This window comes from Pyrus communis, chromosome 2 (assembly GCF_041283825.1).
Source record: "Pyrus communis isolate YQ-2024b chromosome 2, ASM4128382v1, whole genome shotgun sequence".
In the NCBI taxonomy this organism is placed as follows: Eukaryota; Viridiplantae; Streptophyta; class Magnoliopsida; order Rosales; family Rosaceae; genus Pyrus; species Pyrus communis.
In genome coordinates, this window is record NC_142566.1 from 12,342,169 (window position 1) to 12,365,103 (window position 22,935).

At 37.5% G+C, this 22,935-nt stretch overlaps 1 pseudogene; it reads right to left on the minus strand.

Moving 5' to 3' along the window:
- Positions 1 to 11,308: 11,308 nt before the first annotated feature.
- LOC137740667 (uncharacterized) lies at positions 11,309 to 12,081 on the minus strand (annotated as a pseudogene).
- Positions 12,082 to 22,935: the final 10,854 nt, after the last annotated feature.

Genomic DNA, 22,935 nt, shown 5'->3' on the forward strand with positions numbered 1-22,935 from the left:
TCATCATCAACAAAAAACACAAACACTTCGAAGAATGAAAAGTAAATTCAAAGAATGTTAATATTTTATTTCTTTAAGGAAGAATTCAGCTACAAAGCCGTATTACAAAATCGGCATTAAAAAAAAAAAAAAAAAAAAAAAACAAAGAAACAAAGAAACAAGGCAACATAAGCATAAGAGTGGGGCGGCAAGAAGAAAAAAAAATTGCTTCACTAAAGCAAAAGACATGTGAGACAAACCTCATGAGTATTGAAGGATGACTATGACAAAGTCACAACGACTAAAAAAATTAGCCACAAAGCTTAAGCAGCACAGCAAAAAGGGCAACTACAAAAGGGTCCTTCAAAGCATGCTACAATAGCAAAGAAAGAAAAAATGCTATGCAATTGCACTACGCAACCCCCCAGCGATTACGCAAGCAATTTCTTGCACTGCACGGCAATGTCACCACCAAGGGAAACTGCGACCAAAAGGCACTACACAACATAACTTCACTGCAATCTTTTGTACAACATTATGTGGTAAAAAGTGACGTACTGCAACAAGCACCAAGCAGCAAAAGGCACGGGTCTAAGCAGCAAAACCCACGACACTAAGCAGTAGCAAGCACATGGCAAGCACAAAGGCAGAGCACGGTAAGGGTGGTCTGCGACAAAACACACAGCCAATTGTCCCATAAATAAAGGTCAATTGCCTCCTAATGCTATAAGGGAAATACACACCAAATAGCAAAAGGAAAATCAAACGTATGAAGAACATTCCAGCTACAAGAAGGAAACAAATTCCAAGCAAAAAGGGCACTTACCCAAGGATAAACATTAAAGGTTTCCAAAACCTTGAAGGAAATCACTAAAGCATTCTAAAACCTTGAAGGAAATCACTAAAGTTTTCCAAAACATTGAAGGAAATCACCCTTATTGCCAAAATTGAAGGAGGCTCCTACTTAAGGAAAAAACATTTTTTCCCACACCCACAAAGGAAAAATCCAAGCCTCAAAATGCACCAAGTTATGAAAAATCAATATGCACAGTAACTATGTGCCGAATTATCCATTTTCAAAATTTTCATTCAAGATCAAGCCTCTACGGCCCTTGAATTAAATTTTCATTTCATTCAAGATCAAGTCTCTACGGTCCTTGAAGAAAATTTCCATTTCATTCAAGATTAAGCCTTTACGGCCCTTGAAGAAACGTTTCGTGTAAGAAATACGCCTTAACGGCCCTTGAAGAAATGTTTCATTCAAGAAATACGCCTCTACAGCCCTTGAAGAAGCAAAGTAATTCAAGATCAAGTCTCGACGACCCTTGAGTTAGAACATTCACATTACAAGACTTCAAAACACATTTCCTACATATGACAAGAACATGCCTACAACGCGCCTTGATGTGGGGGCATTTGTAGACATGCAATCCATGCAAATGATGCATCACAAAGCTCCACGAGGCATATGACTCAACACAAATGGACAAGTCATCAATGACATGTGGCACAAATCCACCAAAGGAAGTCAAAAGCATTCCTAAAATGCTGCCAAGGGGAAGAAATGTCCTTAAAACAGGCAAGGGGCCCAAATTTCTCCCAGAACCGGAAAGAAAGCTAAAGCATCTTCACAAAACAAGAAAGAATTGAAGATTACTCACGAAATAAGAAGGAAAGCTCTATAGATTTCTGCCAAGCAAGGGAAAGTGGCTGAAAGCAAGACATAAAACATGCCTAAATTCTCCCAAGGACGAATAAAGACACAAATCAATGCCAAATCCAATCAATGGCAGGGCTTTGGAAGTCTATAAATATAAGATTCCAAGATAAGCATAAGGGGGACAATGGGTACATTGAAGGGCTGAAATTCTCACATTGAGAAGAACCTTTGCCAAATCTTTAAAGACTAATACGCTGCTAAAGCTCTCTTCGAAGAACGTACAACCAAAGCCAAAGCATTCCCTTGAAGAATCAACAAGCACTTGTGTTGATTCCTTCAAGACTTTGTTGCAAGCTTAAAACTTGTAACGACATTTGATTCAAGATCAAGTCGCCAGACCCCTTGAACCAACGAAATCCTACATCAATACTACCTTCGTAGTAGCTTTGAGGTGAAGACTATCGACGCCTTGTTTTAATCTCAAAACTTGAAGCAATCGTTCAATAGTTCGGTTGAGATCAAGTCATCACAACTCTTGGATCAACAATCTACACATTTACATCAAATTTGAAGACTAAAGTAGTGGAAAATTTGTAAACAGAAATTGTAACCTACAAATTCAAATCAATACAAATCTATTTTGTACTGATAGGAGCATATTTATGCGACTTAATTGGCTTGTTCTTGTGCATTTATGTTGTGTTTCCTTAGTTATTTTAGTGTTTAAAGTCACTTTTGTGTGTTTTCAGATTATAAAGCCAAAGTGTGCAAGAAGATGCAAATTGGAGCCTTTTGGAGCAAAAGAGGAATGAATGAATTGAAGACTTGAAGAAATATGAATTCCTAATTGAAGATGGATTCCTACTCACATGAGGATTCCTAGAAGAACAAGGATTCCTACTCCAACAAGGATTCCTACTTGAAGTAGGAAAGTTAAGCCAAGGTTTCCCATTTTGGTAACCTTTCCTAATCTTAAAAGTCCTTATTTCCAGCCACTTTGAAGGCCTCGTATGCACTTTAGGACACAAAACAAAGGCCCTAGACCCCTTAGGGACCTTTGCTGCACCTTTCCCTTTCTCCCCATCCCTTGCCGTGCAAGGGACCCCTTTTCCCTTCAGTTTTAGGACACTTCACCTTTCCTAAAGCATTAAGCCGCACCTCTTAACCTTTCCTTTTCCCTTGCCGTGCAAGGGGGGTCCTTATTTCCTATTTTCTGCACTTAAACACATTCCCCTTTCAAATAAAACCCTAGCCGCATATTTTAGCCAATTTCCTTTTAGTTTCTGATTTGATTTCCTAATTCTAAAAGCCTTTGACTTAATTTTAGTTAACCAAAATAAGTTAGGGTTTTAATTTCTAAAAACCCTTTTAATACTTGGACTTAAGTCGCACCCTTGGATCATTCTTTCATCATTCCATACATTGCCGCAGCCACCATCATTCTTCCACCTTTAATCCGCAACCTTCCATCCATTCCAGCCACCATTCTACACCTCCACACACTTACACACCATTGCAGCCACCTTCCACCTCTCTGCCGCAACCCTTTACCATCCTAAATCCCTTCCTAAACCAAAATCACATCCAAAATCACCCTAAGACCTCTGTGCCGCAGCAAGGAGAAGAAGAAAGAGGAGCTTGAACGTGCAGAAATTCAAAGTGGAATCGTTGGGCGTTCTAGGTGTAATCAATCTTTTGTTCTCTATATTTAATTTCAATTTTGTTTCTCTTTCTGTGAACATGAGAGGCTAAACCCCTAGTTAGCTAGGGGGTGATTCAAAACCATGTATATGCTTGCAATATAAATTGATTACCTTCAGTTGGAATTTCATGAGTTGTGGATTCAATTTGTTTAACTGCTTGACTGATAACTTATTCGTGTATGTTTATTGAGAGTGCACGCTTAGTTTTCATGCATGAATATGATGCTAGAATATAAGGGAGTTTCACCTAATAGTTACAAACTTATATTCACAAGTAGTGGAGGTCGCTTATAAACGATCGCGTTAAATGAATTATTGGCACTAGTTTCATGCTCATCATAGTAACGAATGCCTCATCAACACTTATAGTTTTCATGTTGTTTAATGATCTTTGATTGTATCTTTATTGTGCTTTTCATGTAAAGGACTTTTGGAGAATGTTTTGAATTGTTGTATGCGTTTTCCCATCCAATTCATTAACTTAAGGAGAACTTGAAGGTTAATTTAAGCGAACCTAATTAACCCGGGGTGTTGAGTTTCATGATTCATCGAAAGACCAACTGAAAATCATCTTGTATGCAAGTGTGACATGTGTGGAGAAGAACCTTCTAGCTAGCACTCCATCCATATTTTCATCAAATTCGTTTATACAATCTGTTTTCTTTGTTTTAATTTCGTCAAAACTAAATCCCCATTTACTTTAGTGTTTCAATTTAGTTAGAAAGTGTCTTAGTTTGTGTTTCTAAGTGTTTTGATTCAAGTTATAACCCAAATTCGTCCAAATTAGTGTTAGGTGTTCAAAACTGCCCAGATTGTGTTTTTACGGCAGTTTTGAGTGTTTTGTTGCTGTTTTGCGTCTTTTGGTTTGTTTTAGTGTTTTAGTGTTTAGTTTTGCATTCTTTGAGTCTAGTTTAGTGTTTTAACCTTTGTTTTACGTTTTTGAGTCAGTTTTCAAGTGATTTAGCGATCCCTCCTAATCCCCGGTTTAGAACGATCCCTACTTATACATATACTACAATTGTCAAAAGAGGGTTTTAATTTGTGTGCTTATATATTTCGCATCAAATTTTTGGCGCCGTTGCCGGGGATTAGCAACTTTGCTAATCCCTTGGATTGTTTACTTTCTGTTTATTTTATTTTGTTAAAGTTTTTGACCTTGTTTTATTTTTCTTGTTTTAGGTACTAGTTTATGACTCGGAGTTCTCAACCGATTCGTGAGCATATCTTGGACTTTGACGGCGATTTCGAGAGGACTTTGAGACAAAAGAGGAATCAACACGAATCAAATCCACCAAGCCCGTAACCTAACCTTGAAGAACAAGTCCTAGAAGAGGAAGAAGAGGCTACGGATCAGATTTTTGAAGAAACACAAGGCATGGCTGTGGACAACCGGACACTCAAGGAGCTTTTTTCTTCGGGATTGGATAATGCCGCACCTTTGTGTATCCAATATCCCACGCCTGCCCAAGGTAAGACCGAAGAGTTCGAGTTGAAGTCAAGTTTGCTCCACCACATTCCAAAATACCATCGGTTGTCCATGGAGGATCCGACCAAGCATTTGAAAGAATTCGAAGTGGTGTGTTCAAGCATAACTCCTGTCAACGTCGATGGAAGTATTTTGAAGATGAAGGCTTTTCCATTCTCTTTAATGGACAAAGCCAAAGATTGGTTGTATGAATTAGCTCCCGGAACCGTCACATCATGGGAGAGTATGAAGAGGGCAATTCTGGAGAAGTTTTTCCCAACTTCTCGAATCATCCTTCTACGTAAAAGGATAAGTGGAATTCAGCAAGATGAAGGTGAGTCTTTTCCTACATATTATGAACGTTTTAAATCACTTGTTGTTTCTTGTCCACAGCATCAGATGAAGGAGGAGTTACTTCTACAATACTTCTACGAGGGGCTCCTACCAATTAAACGTCAAATGCTCGATGCTTCGGCGGGTGAAGCATTGGTGGACAAGACACCCATGGCTGCCAAAATCTTAATTGCTAATCGAGCGTTGAACGCTTAACAATACGAAGAAGTAGGCCAAAAAGGACCCCCACGGCAGTAAGTTCATGAGGTAAGGTCAACACCCGACATTCATTCACAATTAGCTAATCTTACTTCCATTATGTCTCAGATGGCCGAAGGAATGAGGATGCAAGGACCAATTGTATACGGAATGTGTTCTATCTAAGGACTTGCTTCTGAGAAGTGCCCACAACTAATTGAAAATGGTGGATGGGAAAGCGCAAATGCAATTGGATTTCAAGGCCAAAACCAACCAAGGAACGATCCATATTCTAACACATATAATCCAGGTTGGAGAGACCACCCAAACTTCAAGTGGAGGGAGCCCCAACAACCACCACAACAAGGAGGCTTTAGACAACAACCCCTGGGTTTCTTCACTAAGCCATACGCACCCACACATGCTCCACAACAATCTGCCCCAAATGTTTCAGGTACCATCCCTAGACAATGATACACTTCTTAAGTTACTAACTAATTTGTCTCAAGGGCAAGAGAATCAAGCCAAAGCCATGCAAAACCAAGACAAGAGGGTGGATTAATTGGCGAAACAAATTGGGCAAATTGCAGATTTTGTAGGGAAGTTTCGTGACCAAGGCCAACTTCCTAGTACTACCATTCCAAACCCAAAGGGAGGCTTCGAAAGTGCAAAGGCCATACTCTTGAGAAGTGGAAAAGAAGTTGAGGCAGGTCCTACACCATCACCATCAGGTCCCAAAAAGGATGAAAAACTGAAAATTGAAGAGGATGAAGCAAGCCAACCCACGGCAAAGGTGGAAACACCTTTGCCGCAAGTTTCTAGTGATCCCAAATTGTCCAATTTGTCCAAAAAGGGTAAGAATGTGTCAAATTCGGTTCCTACTAATGTTTTTCCTTCGAATGTGCCTTTTCGTAGTAGGTTCATGCAAACAAAGAAAGAAGAAGCCGAGAAGGACATCCTTGAGACATTTAGGAAAGTTCAAGTTAACATACCCCTCTTGGATGCAATCAAGCAAGTCTCGAGATACGCCAAGTTTTTAAAGGAGCTTTGCACCACTAGGAAGAGGATTTTGACCAAAGAGGTGGTAAAGATAGGTGAAAATGTCTCCGCCATCTTGCAATGCAAACTACCCCCCAAATGCAAAGATCCGAGTAGTTTTACCATTCCTTGTGTCATAGGTAACACTCGTTTTGAATCTGCCATGCTAGACCTAGGTGCCTCTATAAATGTTATGCCATATTCAATTTATGCATCTATAAACCTAGGAGTATTGAAAAATGATGGTGTGATCATACAATTGGCCGATAGATCTAATGCCTATCCAAAGGGAGTTTTGGAAGATGTGTTAGTGCAGGTCAATCATTTAATCTTTCCGGCGGATTTCTATGTGCTCAAGATGGATGAATCTGACCATGCCCCTTCGTTGCCAATCCTCCTTGGACGACCATTCATGAAGATGGCTCGGACGAAGATTGATGTGTTTAATGGAACTTTGTCCATGGAATTTGATGGGGAAGCTGTTAATTTTAATCTCTCTGATTCTATTAAGTATCCTAGTGAGGATCATTCATATTTCTCCATTGATATAGTTGACTCTTTGGCACAGGGATACCTTGAAGAGTTGAACGCCGATGCACTTGAAAATGTCATTACAAGAAGCATGGAACTCAAAACCAAGGGAGGGGAACTTTTGCTAACCCACGGTACACATGCTCTATCCCATGCCGTGCCTCCTAGTGAGGAATGAAGGGAAAATATGAGATTTATGTGGGATTTCTATTGACTAGCATGCATATAAAATTCAAAATTTATATACGAAAACAACGGAAGCATGTCATCAATTAATATCAAAGCTCTAGTCATGAAAATCCCCTTCAAGATTCATAGGTTTATTTATGATGCATCAAAAACAATTTATTGAAGAACAAAGTTTAGGAGTAGTTTTATACCTCTTGATCTAGATCTTAGACCAAGGATGGACCACCTCCAAGCTCTTTGCTCCTTGAACTCCTTGAGCCTAGCCTCCCTCCTTGCATTCTCCACTTTGTTGAAAATGAGTGCTCCTAGGTTCTCTTCAAGTTTCCAAAATTGAAAACCTCTAAAGATCCTCACCCACTAGTGTAGCGAGAAGGATGAAGGAATAACCAAAGGGGTGATAAAATGATTAGCTGAAATCCCCCTATGGTGGCCGGCCCTTTTAGTGTTAGAGAAAGTTATTTTCTTTTCTCTTTTGTTGTTTTGAACACACAAAAAAAAAAAACCCTTTTTGAAACTTTCATTATAAAGTTCCTTTTATAACATAAAGAAACAAGTCAACAATTGTTTGGGCCTTGGGCTTTTATTATTTCAAGTCATCCAATGCTTGAATAAAAGCCCAATGGGTTTAGGCCCAATGGGCCCAATTAAACCCGAACATTTCTTTAAGCCCAAAACGATCTTTTATCGCTTTTATGATTTCTTTAGACTTTCTAAATTAATCACAACACTTAATTAATCCAATTAATTATTTCCATCATCCATTAGTTACTCACTACAAGAGTGTATTGGTGAACAATCTTTTAGGTTCTAATTAGCAAGGCAGTGAGGTGATTGGCACCAATCCAATTGATTATATTTAATCCATCCACTTAGTGAATTAAAACTTACTTTTAATTCACCTTCTTCTTTGATGACTACATTTAATCATCTAGAAGAACTCACAAGCCATGAGTGACATCTAAACATATATCATGGCTACCCAAGCTAATGTAGAAGTTCATTCGGAGAACCTATTCAGTTGGAATTACAATGTAATTCGATCCTTCTCTAAAACAATACTCTCAATCACATCACTAGGGTATGGATATACTATGTCAAACCCCTAATGTGATTTTGCTTTCTTATATGATTCAATTGAGTCGCATAGGAACGTTTTCCTTTATTACGCTCGAGACTTCGGCCGAAGATTCCCGAATCATATCTCAGAGTATTCTTCCTCTCATAACGAGGATCAGAGATTCCTTGTTGATCATTCACATGCCTACATGTTTAGATACCTTAACCCCAACAATGCCGTGGACACTCCAATGGAATGTCGTTTGACATGATCAAAGATCAAGGACCTAACCATTAGACATCTATGATGTCTCAGGTCAAAGGATTACTTACATTATTCCAACCTTCAGAGTTACTTGCTTGACATGTGAGTAGACCTCCATGCAAGTACTCTCGTTCGATTGTGTTCAGTGAACTCATTCCCTTAATGAGCACCTACATACTTGTCTTAGTGTCACTACACGAATGGGATGAGACTTTCCATCCTTCCATTTGAAGCAGACATAGTATGTACCGGTCTATGCATTGTCAGTATCCCTCCGACAATCTTATGACCAGGAACCTTTTTAGACATAATGGTTATGAGAAGAAGGTCTCTGTAGTCTAATCATCATTAGATTACTTCTTCCATCAATCCATTGTCCATGGATTCATTATTTAGGACATATTTCGTTCATTGAGATAGTCCTAATTAGTATCTTTGCCTTCCGATGTATAAGAGTCATATATACGTCATTACATTGTCCTGAAAGGTTTCATCCAAAGATTGACTTTCAGGGCATATTTCCAACAATCTCCCACTTGCACTAAAGTCAATCACTAGTGTAACTTATACATGCTAGTTGAGTGAGCTTATGCTCGTAGGTTAACTTGGTTATGTATTTAATCACCTTTTAATTTAAAAGGGATTTACTTATCAAATGTTTCTAAAACATTTTGATGATGTCTCTTTCTTGTGTTCGAATACTTTGATGAGACCTTGATTCCATGGCTTGAGCTATCACCCCATTACGTCGTAGTATCCTACTAACGACCTTATGGTTTGGATTCAATAATTGGTTCTAAAAGAACCCCTTTCATTCAAAACACCTTTTGAAGCAGTTTCTAAAACAATATATCGACATATATTTCGTTTGTATACTTTATACAAACTTTGCTCCAATCCTTGAGACCATTGTAGTACAATACTATCAATATATATTCATACGATTAGTACTTCATTCATTATGAAGTTCCATTTGTTTAAAATGGATTATTTTCACTTTGGTTCATAACCTAAGTGAATGCACGCTTCTAGAGTCCCACTCTGATGTTCCTTTCTTAAAGGCAATAATACTCTTTCAGTTGCTATGGTTCTGATCCTGGGATATAGTAATATCTTAAAGTGACAACCCATGTGGTTTATCACCTTTTGATATTTACTCACAAGTCCATACATGTGTCCCTTTTGTGATTTTATGACACATTTATTATAAGGGTTATGAAAGTGATTTTCTATCATATAGTAAAATGCTTTCTTAAATCTTCAATATTTGAGATTTAATTTCCCCATATAACTTCCTTGAGATAGCCTTTGTTATATCAATAAGTCCAATTTCAAGTCTATACTTAAAATTAACCATGTCATGTCTTGTCATTTTTCGAGTAACATCTAGGTTTGATCAAGTCTATCAAATAGACTTTATTCATATCTTGTTGCTCAAATTATGACATCATTCCCATTGGGCTTGTTGTAACTTAGCATTCATTCAAAAACTTAACACTTAAATTTTCTTGATTTGAATGCATATTGCTCCCACTAACTTGTTTTGGATCTATTGACAATCATTGAGATCCATTAGCTTATTAATGATGTCTCAACAATTTTGAGACTATCAACAACGCTAGCTAACACAAGTTATTTAAATGAATCATTTAAATGGTGTCATACACCATACTTCAAGTTTTAGTCATACTAAGACTTTAATGTAGTCATATAAGAATTATCCAAGTCTTTAGTGAAAGCATGGCTTCTACTAAGGATATAGAAACTCAACCATTCCTTCTAGGTGGTTGATAGAATTCTTTATCAAAACTACATAGAGCATTATAGTTACATAAGGTGACGAATTCGGATTGTCTTGTTGTTAAACTATATGTTGTGACTCATTTTGAAACTATTCCCTTTTGTTTCATCAACTTGTCCATATGCTTTGTTATTTAGCTTGTTCTCATAAAAGAGAATGATGGACAACTCCCAACATATAACCATTTTATGCTAGGTTGACGAAACCTACATTCAAAGACTATTCTTTAGAATGTTACACAACATAGAATATTAACGTTTTGTAGAGCTTGAGTCTTTTAACAATTAAAATTATAAACTCTCAATAATAGTCAAGTACTATTATTATTTAGACAACTATAAACCAATCATATTCAAGTTTATATCCAATTTCTCACCTCCCACTATTTCTCATGACTTTAATGAGAAATCATTTCATACATTCAAAAAAATGTATAAACGTGGAGTATACGGGTTGAGGACATTGTGTAGTAGCTTTAAAACCTTTCAAGCTCATTTGTTTCACTCTTCACTAAGTTGATGTCTTGTTATTAAGTGACTAAAATCTTTAAACATTTTATTGATTTAGACACTTCATTCTTGGTTTAATCACTAACACACTTGACATTTTAAAACAATTTTAAGAATGTCCAATTAATTTTTCAAAACTAATAATTGAATCAAGAGTGATCTTGATTATTGTGGTTTAAGTGATAACCATATAAGAAACGTTTTTCTTATTTCTAATATCATTATAATCATGTATCTCAATTAGGATACAACAAGACAATATTCAATTCATAACATTACTTTAAGGAAATATTTTATTTATTAGAAGGCATTCATCACATTACATTAATATGATAACACAAACATTCACAATGTTTAACTTAAAAGGAATTATCTCTAAACATTTAGAGACTTATTTAAGTACCTTCAAACATTTAGGCATTAATAGTGGTCTTCCATCATATGAAGCCACATAATAAGTTCTTAACACAATAAGAAAGTTTTAAAGACAATCTTTAAATGCCTAAACAAACTTCCCAAGTAGTAAGCAAAAAACATGGTGACCGAACCCTTCTCCACTCTTTTCTTTGCTTGTTCCTCTTCTACTTAGCTCCTCCACCTATATACAATTATACAAGTGATTAGCATTTTATATCAAATATAAATATTTAGAAGATCTAACAATTAGAATTGAAAATAAGAACATAAACCATACCTTGTGGCTTGTCCTTAAGAGTTGCAAGGTATAACCTGCAATTCCTCTTCCAATGCCCCTCCTTTCCACAGTGGTGTCAAGCCCCCTTGGGCTCCATTGCTTTCTTTTTCTTCACTCCTCCTTTCGGCTTAAGAGTGGGTGACTTCTTCTCCTTCCCTTTGCCTTTGCCTTGCGGCTAAGACTTGGAAGAGGATGGCTTGTTGTAGGCTACTGCAGAAGTCCCTACAACGTTCTCTTTCATCATAGTTTTCTCAGCAGTTACTAACATGTTTAGTAACTCAGAGAGAGTACTATCCATTTTATTCATATTGTAGTTCATTACGAACTGTGAGAATGAATCAGAAAGAGAAGCCAATATAAAGTCCTGGGCCAATTCCCCATCAAGTGGAGTACCTAGGTTCTCCAGTTGTTCAATGAATCCTATCATCTTCAGTGCATGTAGATGCACTGGAGCCCCCTTGACCATCTTGGTCTTCACAAGTTCACAGATAGTGCTAAAGCGACGGTTGCGCGTCCCTTCACCATATAACTCCGTAAGATGGAGTATTATGGAAAATGCACTGTCCATGCCCTCGTGCTGTCTCTGTAGCTCCTCATTCATGGAAGCCAACAGATAGCACTTGGCTTGTGTGTCATCCTCAATGTGCTTGTCAAACTTAGCACGTTCATCCTTAGTGGCCGAAGGGCCAAGAGGTATGTGAAGTGGAGCTTTGTCTAGTACGTAAACAATCTTCTCCAATGTTAGGAGAATCTTGACATTACGATACCATGATGGGAAATTGTGCCCCTCTAGGCAATGTTTGTCGAGTATTTTCGCGAGTGTGCTTCCAACCATATCTAAATACATAAACAATAAAATAAATTAGTTTGATTGTTGATTAAGTCACACGATTCGGGTCTTTGAACTGAATGACACCACCCACCATTTTTGGCAAATTCCATATCCCTCAAGATGGAATCCGGGAGATTTCAAAGAAAGCTCCTAGCAGGTTATAGGAGGCTCACTATTACCAAGCCCACCTCACGATGATACGATGTCGGCTAGCAAAAATAATAATGAGAGGGTATACTTACCCATTCACAACAACCTCTTGTGATTACCTATCTTATTGGCCTCTAGAGAATAATGCCTCACGATGATACGATGTTGGCACCATTTCTTCTTAGTTAAGTTCTTACCCACCATGCCGGTTTAGATAGGGGTCCAAGTATAACCTCACGATGATACGATGTTGGTTACACTTGTTGCCTACTTTCACCACATCAAATGTTTTTAAATAGACTCCTCCTGAGTATAAGCATGCACTTTGTACTCCCCCATGATAGGGTAAAGGCGGTGTACAAGTCATAAACGATTGGAGCCTACCATGGTGGAAGGCCACGAAAAAAGTGTTCAAAGCACTCTTACGCTTTCAACTTAATATTGTATTTGATTGAGGGATTTTAAGGTCTCATCAATTTTATTTATTTAAACACATTCAAATAAATTGTGTCCTATTATAACTACTAGTCCAAAGTTTAATGAAATTAGTAGCATACAATATCCCCACTATTCGTTTTCATAAAACAAATCAATATCAAAACATTTTTCAAAATATTGGAGATACATATAACTACTAATTGTATTCATTATTGTTTAGTAGCGTATGATACTCCCACTATTTGTTTTGAGAAAAAAACAAATCAATATCAAAAACGAATTTTTCAAATATTGGAAGTAACTACTACTACTACGGTTTTTGCATTCCCTTGAAATTGGACTTTATAGTCATCTTAGGCTCTTGGATGACCATGGACTTATTGGTTAATTCAACAACGAGCCAACATTGTTGAATAAGATCTCGGGGAGGTTGTGTCAATTTAATTACGTGCTTTCAATTCAATTAAAACATTTTTGATTGAGCCATTAGAAATGAAAGACAATGATTCATTGCTAATTAGGGCGTTGGACCCATTTAATCTTTTTATCTCATGTCAAAACCCTCTTTTAAATATGTCTCCTTACCAATAGTTAAAGAAACTCTACTCTAGTACTAGAGGGAATCAACTAACTAAAAGAGATTAAGAAGTAATAAGAATTACAAACCGATTTGTACAAATTCCTACAAATTACACATACTAAGAGGGAGAGATAGATTAATGTCAAACATGATAAGGTCTAATTGAAATAGAAATTAAAACACATTCCCAAGGTTCAAACAATTTGAGTTTAGCGCCTTATTCTCGTAGCTCAATTATCGTTTAAGGCATAAGTCCATAGTCACCCATTTTCTAATTACTTAATCACATTAAATGATTAAATGGAATGCAACATAATCAATTAGATTTAGTGCATATGGGCATAATTAAATGATGAGTTTAAACATTAAACAAAATTAAAATCAAACATTTCAATTTTTAAATAGTAGGGGTCTAAATGCAAATATGAAAAAGTTAGGGGTTAAACCATAAATACTAAAAGTAAAACCAAACTTTTCATGATTACAAAAGGATCCTCAAGTGGGAAATCCATTGAGTTTGGCCGGCCATATGAAGGGGGAGGTGGGTAGGTCTCACCCACCTTGCATTATTTCAACATAAAGAAGAAAAAGAATTCAAATTATGCTTGCACTTGATTTTGCTTTAAGGAAATTAGGGAAAAAGTTTTAAAATATCCTAAAGAAGTCTAGGATTGAAAAAACCTTTTGTAATAAATATTGATGATAAGAATATCATCCAAATCCATAAAACTATTTATGAACTTAAATAAAACTATTTTCAAAAAACAAAACCATGAACACCAAGAACATAACCAAGAACTTCAAGAACACATTTTTCTAGCTTCAAAGTGTGTGTGTGAGGTTCAAAACAAAACACAAACACATAGCCAAAAATTCCCTTTTGCCGTGCCCTCCCTATGATTCAAAACCCCAAAATTTGTTCTAAACTCACTCTTCATTCATGCATCCAAAACACCTTTTGCATACATATCTTTTTCAACTATTGATTCACAATTTTTCAACATTTGAAAAACAAAAGATAAACATACTTTGAATGAAGAACTAATATGTCAAACATAAAATTAATACCCATATGCATAAAATCCAAAAGGACACATCAAATATAAACCTTTGGCTCTGATACCACTTGAAGGGAAAATATGACATTTATGTGGGATTTCTATTGACTAGCATGCATATAAAATTCAAAATTTATATACGAAAACAACGGAAGCATGTCATCAATTAATATCAAAGCTCTAGTCATGAAAATCCCCTTCAAGATTCATAGGTTTATTTATGATGCATCAAAAACAATTTATTGAAGAACAAAGTTTAGGAGTAGTTTTATACCTCTTGATCTAGATCTTAGACCAAGGATGGACCACCTCCAAGCTCTTTGCTCCTTGAACTCCTTGAGCCTAGCCTCCCTCCTTGCCTTCTCCACTTTGTTGAGAATGAGTGCTCCTAGGTTCTCTTCAAGTTTCCAAAATTGAAAACCTCTAAAGATCCTCACCCACTAGTGTAGCGAGAAGGATGAAGGAATAACCAAAGGGGTGATAAAATGATTAGCTAAAATCCCCCTATGGTGGCCGGCCCTTTTAGTGTTAGAGAGAGTTATTTTCTTTTCTCTTTTGTTGTTTTGAACACACAAAAAAAAAACCCCCCTTTTTGAAACTTTCATTATAAAGTTCCTTTTATAACATAAAGAAACAAGTCAACAATTGACCTTCTCTCTCCCTCTCTTTGGCTGGCCTTCTTAGTGTTGTTTGGGCCTTGGGCTTTTATTATTTCAAGTCATCCAATGCTTGAATAAAAGCCCAATGGGTTTAGGCCCAATGGGCCCAATTAAACCCGAACATTTCTTTAAGCCCAAAACGATCTTTTATCGCTTTTATGATTTCTTTAGACTTTCTAAATTAATCACAACACTTAATTAATCCAATTAATTATTTCCATCATCCATTAGTTACTCACTACAAGAGTGTATTGGTGAACAATCTTTTAGGTTCTAATTAGCAAGGCAGTGAGGTGATTGGCACCAATCCAATTGATTATATTTAATCCATCCACTTAGTGAATTAAAACTTACTTTTAATTCACCTTCTTCTTTGATGACTACATTTAATCATCTAGAAGAACTCACAAGCCATGAGTGACATCTAAACATATATCATGGCTACCCAAGCTAATGTAGAAGTTCATTCGGAGAACCTATTCAGTTGGAATTACAATGTAATTCGATCCTTCTCTAAAACAATACTCTCAATCACATCACTAGGGTATGGATATACTATGTCAAACCCCTAATGTGATTGTGCTTTCTTATATGATTCAATTGAGTCGCATAGGAACGTTTTCCTTTATTACGCTCGAGACTTCGGCCGAAGATTCCCGAATCATATCTCAGAGTATTCTTCCTCTCATAACGAGGATCAGAGATTCCTTGTTGATCATTCACATGCCTACATGTTTAGATACCTTAACCCCAACAATGCCGTGGACACTCCAATGGAATGTCGTTTGACATGATCAAAGATCAAGGACCTAACCATTAGACATCTATGATGTCTCAGGTCAAAGGATTACTTACATTATTCCAACCTTCAGAGTTACTTGCTTGACATATGAGTAGACCTCCATGCAAGTACTCTCGTTCGATTGTGTTCAGTGAACTCATTCCCTTAATGAGCACCTACATACTTGTCTTAGTGTCACTACACGAATGGGATGAGACTTTCCATCCTTCCATTTGAAGCAGACATAGTATGTACCGGTCTATGCATTGACAGTATCCCTCCGACAATCCTATGACCAGGAACCTTTTTGGACATAATGGTTATGAGAAGAAGGTCTCTGTAGTCTAATCATCTTTAGATTACTTCTTCCATCAATCCATTGTCCATGGATTCATTATTGAGGACATATTTCGTTCATTGAGATAGTCCTAATTAGTATCTTTGCCTTCCGATGTATAAGAGTCATATATACATCATTACATTGTCCTGAAAGGTTTCTTCCAAAGATTGACTTTCAGGGCATATTTCCAACAAGGAATTCATTGAGTTGGTTGCTGCCCTTGAGTCATTGCCTAAGCACGATGGTAAGTCTTCTAACTTTGATTCAATTCCCATTTCAACTAACAAGTTGCTTCCATCCATAATTCAGGCACCTATCCTTGATCTCAAACCACTACCTAGCCATTTGAAGTACATTTTCTTGGGGGAAAAGGAGACCTTACCTGCCATTATTTCTTCATCACTCACGGCATAAGAAAAAGAGAAACTAGTGCGTGTTTTGAAGGAGTTCAAATCTGCCCTAGGTTGGACCTTGGCCGATATCAAAGGTATTAGTCCCACAACATGTATGCATCACATATTTCTTGAGGAGGGGGCCAAACCAACTAGAGAGGCTCAACGCCGTCTCAACCCTCCGATGATGGAAGTGGTGAAAAAGGAGATAATCAAACTCCTTGATTGTGGACTGATTTACCCCATCTCCGATAGCCGTTGGGTTTCACCTATCCAATGTGTTCCCAAGAAATCTGGAGTGACGGTTGTGGAGAATGTGGAGAATGAGCTTGTGCCCACCCGAATCCAAACCGGTTGGCGCGTATGCATTGATTATAGGAAGATAAACGCCACCACAAGGAAGGACCACTTCTCATTGCCGTTCCTAGATCAAATGCTTGAGAGGTCAGCAGGTCATTCCTTTTATTGTTTTCTTGACGGATATTCTGGTTATAATCAAATTGTTATTGCCCCGGATGATCAAGAAAATACCACTTTTACTTGTCCCTTTGGAACGTTTGCATATCAACGCACGCCATTCGGTTTGTGCAATGCTCCTACCACGTTTCAAAGGTGTATGATTAGCATATTTTCTGATTATGTTGAAAGGATTATTGAGATATTCATGGATGACTTTAGTGTGTTTGGTGATTCCTTCGATAATTGTTTGGCTAATCTCACTTTAATCTTGAAACGTTGTGTTGAAACAAACCTTGTGTTAAATTGGGAGAAATGCCACTTTATGGTTAAACAAGGTATTGTTTTGGGTCATATAATCTCTGAAAAAGGAATTGAAGTTGATAAGTCTAAAATAGATCTTGTACGCTACTTACCCTCTCCTACTTCGGTGAGAGAGGTTCGTTCTTTTCTTGGTCATGCAGGATTCTATCGACGATTTATCAAGGACTTTTCCAAGATTGCACAACCCCTATGCCGTCTCCTACAAAAGGAAGTATCTTTCGAGTTCAACGAGGCGTGTGAGAAAGCATTCAACCATCTCAAGGACCTCTTCACCACGGCACCAATCATCACTCCACCAGATTGGTCAATTCCCTTTGAATTGATGTGTGATGCATCGGATTATGCCCTTGGAGCTGTGTTGGGCCAAAGGAAAAACAAACAGCCACATGTTATTTATTATGCTTCACACACCTTAAATGATGCTCAATTGAATTATTCTACAACTGAAAAAGAACTTTTGGCGGTTGTATTTGCATTAGATAAGTTTAGATCATATCTAATTGGTACTAAATTAATTGTTTTCACTGACCATGCAGCCTTGAAGTATCTTCTCACCAAAAAGGAGGCCAAACCAAGGCTCATTCGTTGGATGCTCCTACTTCAAGAATTCGACATTGAAATTAGGGACAAGAAGGGATGTGAAAACGTGGTGGCTGACCACCTAAGTCAAATGGTGCGTGAAGAAGAGGCCCTTCCTATTTCAAAAACGTTTCCGGATGAACAAGTTCTGTCCGTTGAGGTAAGTACCCCTTGGTATGCCGATTTGGTCAATTTTTTGGTGTCTAAGCAAGTTCCTAACACCTTAAGCAAGGCCCAACGTGATAAACTAAAAAAGGATGCACGTTTTTATGTTTGGGACGACCCTTATTTGTGGAAAATCTGCCCGGGTCAGATTGTGAGTCGTTGTGTTCATGAATCTGAGTTTAATTCCATTTTGAGTTTTTGCCATACATATGCATGGGGTGGACACTTTGGCACACAACGCACAGCTTTTAAGGTTCTTGAAAGTGGTTTTTATTGGCCTACATTGTTTAGAGATGCTAGGGCTTTTTGCTTAAGATGTGATCGTTGTCAAAGGACAGGAAGTTTAGGCCAAAGAGACCAAATGCCGCAAACCCCAATCCTTGTTGTTGAAATCTTTGATGTTTAGGGTATTGATTTTATAGGTCCTTTCCCTATCTCTTTTGGTTTTACTTACATTTTACTTGCGGTTGATTATTTGTCAAATCTAACATTTTCTCTAGATTTGGGATGCCTAGAGTGCTCATAAGCGATGGTGGGTCTCATTTTTGCAACCGCACCATTGAGGCGTTGCTTAAGAAGTACAACGTGATGCATAAGGTTTCCACACCTTATCACCCCCAAACCAGTGGCCAAGCCGAAGTTTCAAATCGAGAAATAAAGCAAATCTTGGAAAAGACCGTTGGGCCAAATAAAAAAGATTAGAGCTTGCATTTGGAAGATGCATTGTGGGCGTATCGAACGGCTTACAAAACGCCCATTGGAATGTCCCCATTTCGGCTAGTCTATGGCAAGCCATGCCATTTACCCGTGGAGCTTGAACACAAGGCACATTGGGCGGTTAAGACTTTCAATATGGATGTGGACATGGCTGGAAACCATAGGAAGCTACAATTGAACGAGCTAGAAGAGATTAGGCATGAGGCTTATGAGAATGCCTAGATTTACAAAGAGAAGACCAAGGTATTCCATGACAAGATGATTAGAGGCAAAACCTTCTCAATCAGGCAGAAAGTGTTGTTATTTAATTCCCGTCTTCGGTTATTCCCCGGTAAGTTACGTTTTAAGTGGGTTGGTCCATTTGTTATCACTAATGTTTTTGTGCATGGTGCAGTCCAAATACAAAGTTTGAAAACTGGACAAGAATTCAAGGTGAATGGCCATAGGTTGAAACCCTACTATGAGAACTTTGTTGAGCATGTTGTGGAGGAGATCCCATTCCATGTCGTGGGCTCCAATGGGGAATGAGCATACCATCATCCGGCTGCAAGACGTTAAAGCAAGCGCTTCGTGGGAGGCAACCCATGCAATCACCAAGGAGAGGATGGCATTTACACTCCATAACCAGATTTACGTCCCTAGCCTCTTCTCTTTGTTATTTACATTCTGCCATGCTTAGTGTGTTTAGTTGCTGTTTATGTGTTTACTTTTGTTTGGTGTGATTTTAGGCTTGAAACATTGAGGACAATGTTTGATTTAAGTGTGGGGGGGGGGGGGGGTAACTAAGTGTTGTTGATGCAAATTCGTGGGATTTTATCACCCATAACTTCCAATGTTGTTCCTTGCTGTTTTTAAGTGTTTTTAAGCTATTTTAGAGTGTTTTAGTGTGTGTTGACTTAAAAATCCGAAAATCCCATAAAAATTTGAAAAATTGTTTTGAAAAACCCAAAAAGAGTTGTTTTGTTGCTGTTCTGAGTCTTTTGGTTTGTTTTAGTGTTTTAGTGTTTAGTTTTGCATTCTTTGAGTCTAGTTTAGTGTTTTAACCTTTGTTTTACGTTTTTGAGTTAGTTTTCAAGTGATTTAGCAATCCCTCCTAATCCCTGGTTTAGAACGATCCTTACTTATACATATACTACAATTGTCAAAAGAGGGTTTTAATTTGTGTGCTTATATATTTCGCATCATGTACACGTGTTCTTCTTTCTTCGATACAGAATTTTCTTATTTACAAATTTAGCACGCCCAATGGGACCTCTCTGCCTCTCATCTTTGTCTTCAACAACTGCATAAATGGCATCAAGAAAGGATCAAGTTGTTCCCATTCCCAACACGAAGAACAAAGGCATCTTTGCCGCTAGTAGTGGCACTTTGGCGTCACAACCCGAAACAAGGCAAAAACTCTCTCTGTTGTGCCTTCCACCCCTCCATCAACTTTGCTAAATGAGCAAGAGCACCTAAGACACGAACCTGTGATCACCCTGGCCTTACTAAGGACATTAAGGGAAAAAAAGTCCAATGAGATACTCTAAGTCTTTGACTTCTAATGCCGACTCCAGCAGCTCGTGCCCCGTAGCTAAACAAGTCATGACTATTGGCGCGACTTCCATCGAGGATCAGCTGGCTCAAATGAGTGAAGCAATTACAAGGCTGACAAGGACTGTGGTGGAAAAGGACTAGCAAATTGCTATGCTCGTAATCCGTCTAGAGTGCAACATGACGATAAGGCTGACCCACAGGTTGATCCACCAAACGAGGAAACCGACGAAAAGGAAGAGCCTCTGGTGGAAAATGCTAAAGAAAAGCTGGACCAAGCGATAGCACTCATGGGATCTCTCTTCATCCAGCAGCTGTAGGAGATGACTCCATGCTGTACTCAAAACCCTACTCTAAAAAGATTGAGGCCTTGAGGATGCCAAGGGGTTATCTACTGCCAAAGATAATGCAATTCGATGGAAAGGGCAATCCCAAACAACATATTGCCCATTTCATCGAAACTTGCAACAACACTAGAACAGAGGGAAACTACCTCGTTAAGCAGTTCGTGTACTTTCTGAAAGGTAATGCCTTTGATTGGTTGATGCGAGAATTATACGCACACAAATTAAACCCTCTTTTTGTCGATTTGTAGTATAAGTATAAGTAGGGATCGTTCTGGACCGGGGATTAGGAGGGATTGCAAATCTCTTGGAAACTGACTCAAAAACGTAAAATAAAGTTTAAAACACTAAACTAGACTCAAAGAATGCAAAATTAAACTTTAAAACACTAAACAAACCAAAAGACTCAAACAGTACCCAAAGCACTCGAAACTAAAAAAAACACTTTCTGGGCAGTTTTGAGCACCTTGAGTACTTTGGACGAATTTGGGAAACAAAATGAATCAAAATACTTATAAGCACAAGCTAAATGTATTTCTAACTAATCTAACACTTTAAAATAAATGGGGGATTGGTTTTGGATGAATTTAAACTAAATGCACAGATTCTAATTAAAACAGATTATAAAAACGAAATTGATAAAATAGAATGATGAAAAACTAGTTAGAGGGTTCCTTATCCACACATGAACATAAGCATATAATTTGACTCCCAGTTATGACTTCAACAAACGATGAATGACAATGCTCCAAGTTAATTAGGTCCGCTTAAATTAACCTTCAGATTTCCCTAGATTCATTGGATTGAATGGGATACGCATTACAACCAAATTATTCCTAATCAAAGTCTCTCACATGGAATACGCATGATAGAGACATTCAACAAAGATCATTAAGTTCAACGGAAATCATAAACATCGACTAGGCATTCATAACTATGGGATACGCATGTTAATCCAGCCTAGGGTTTACTAAACACAATCGTGACTAGCGATTTTTACTACTCATGAATATAAGTTCATAACGATTAGGTGAAATTCCCTTATATCCTAGCATCAAGTTTTAGGCATGCAAATTAAGTGTCGACCCTCAACCCACATACATAAACAAGTTCTTAATCAAAACAGGAAAGTAACCCACATCTAAAGTTCATGAATTCATAACTGGAGTAAATCAAATCATAACCAACATATGTCCATGGCTTCAAATTCGCTTCTAACTAAAAAGAAATTAGTTTCACATGTTTAACATAATTGAATAACAAGTTAAATTAAACATGAAAACAGAAACAAGAAAAGAAAGAACAAATGGATGGAATTGAATGGATGGAAAGTTAGCTACGGGGTTCATCTCCACATATGTTATACTTGCATAATAAAACGATTTCCAATTGCATTTCAACAAATCATTAATTCTCAACGCCCCGGGTCAATTAGGTCCGCTTAAATTAACCGTCAAGTTTTCCTTAAGTTAATGAATTGGATGGGTTAGCGCAACGCAATTCACAACATTCTCCAAAAGTCCTTTACGTGAAAAGCACAATAAAGATACAATCAAAAATCATTAAGCATAATGAAAACTTTAAGTGTTGACGAGGCATTCGTTACTATGGAATACGCATGAAACTTATGCCAAGAATTCATTTAACGCGATTGTTTATAAGCAACCTCCACTACTTGTGAATATAAGTTCGTAACTATTAGGTGAAACTCACTTATATTCTAGCGTCATATTCATGCATGAAAATTAAGTGTACACTCTCAATAAACATACATAAATAAGTTATCAATCAAACGGTTAAACAAATTGAACCACAACTTATGAAACGCAATTAGAAGTAATCAAATCAAAATGCAAGCATAAACATATATTTCGAATCACCCCCTAGCTAAAGGGGGTTTAGTTTATTATAACTTTGAAATCAAAGAAACACCTAAACATTCCAACAACTCAAACTTGAATTGTATGAACGTTTAGGCACTCTTCTCTTCCATTCCTCATACGTACAAACAAAGAGAATTGAATTTAAACGTTGAAATCAAAGAAACACCTAAACATTCCAACAACTCAAACTTGAATTGTATGAACGTTTAGGCCCTCTTCTCTTCCTCTTTATTGTAGCATAAGGTCTAAGGATAGTTGGTTTGGGGGAATGGAAGTGTGGAAT